Raw genomic sequence first — 1,028 nt, 5'->3', positions numbered from 1 at the left:
GCTACTGGTAAAATGTTAGCTTTTAAATATTTTGTTTCTAGTTTCAGCTATTTTACTAGTTTAAACTTTTAGCTACTGTTATGCAAGCTTTAGCTTATAACTACTGTGTTGATGTTTTTAGTTTTAGCTACTGTTTGGCTGATTTTAGCTACCAGGTTGCTAGTTTAATAACTTTAACTACTATGATACTATTTTAGCTAAGGTTATGCTAATTTTAGCTATTGTTGGGCAGGTTTTAACTTCTGTTTTGATGCTTTCAGCTTTAACTTTTAGCTACTGTTTAATAGTTAAAACCTTTTGGTTATTAAACTGCTGGTTTTAGCTTTTAGCACCTGATTTGTTAGTTTCATGTTCATTTAGCTTTCAGCTTTAAACTAATTTTAACTTCAGTATTTTTTTTATTTTAACTTTAAATTCCTGTCACACTGTAACGTTTTAGACACCTTGTGTCAGTTTATTAAATATTTATCCAACACAAAAGATGTCTGAGCTGAAGATGGAAAATAAAAATCTGCTGGAAGCTTCTTTTATTCCTGAATTGACTTATTAATTTTCAGATGAGGTGTTAAACAGTCATCCTGTCATGAAATAGTTTTACTTGAAGCTAACTGTGGATTATTTTCAGTCAAAACAGGTGCAGAACTACTGTAACTCTTTGGCTTCGGTTCAGTTTAACAGAACTGCTCAGATTTGGGTAATTTAATTTTTGATTCAGTTTTTAATGTGATTATAATTCCAATTTATTAAATTACTCAGTGGGTTTCCTCCTCTTGTGCCGAGGCTGCTGGAGGAACCAACAGGCGATAAATAAAAGTTTCACCCTGGCTGGACTCAGAGGTCTCCTCTGGAAATGACTCCTAAACGTCCGTCTGATGGAAATGTACATTCAGACATTCCTTATAGGATTAGGTTTAATCCACGGCTGTGAAACCAGCCGGGACCGTCTCCATTCCAGCTGTATCTTCAGTGTGTGTGTGTGTGTGTGTGTGTGTGTGTGTGTGTGTGTGTGTGTGTGTGTGTGTGTGTGT

The sequence above is a fragment of the Austrofundulus limnaeus genome, unplaced genomic scaffold, assembly GCF_001266775.1.
Source record: "Austrofundulus limnaeus strain Quisiro unplaced genomic scaffold, Austrofundulus_limnaeus-1.0 Scaffold283, whole genome shotgun sequence".
In the NCBI taxonomy this organism is placed as follows: domain Eukaryota; kingdom Metazoa; phylum Chordata; class Actinopteri; order Cyprinodontiformes; family Rivulidae; genus Austrofundulus; species Austrofundulus limnaeus.
Note: the sequence above shows the minus strand (reverse complement) of the source record.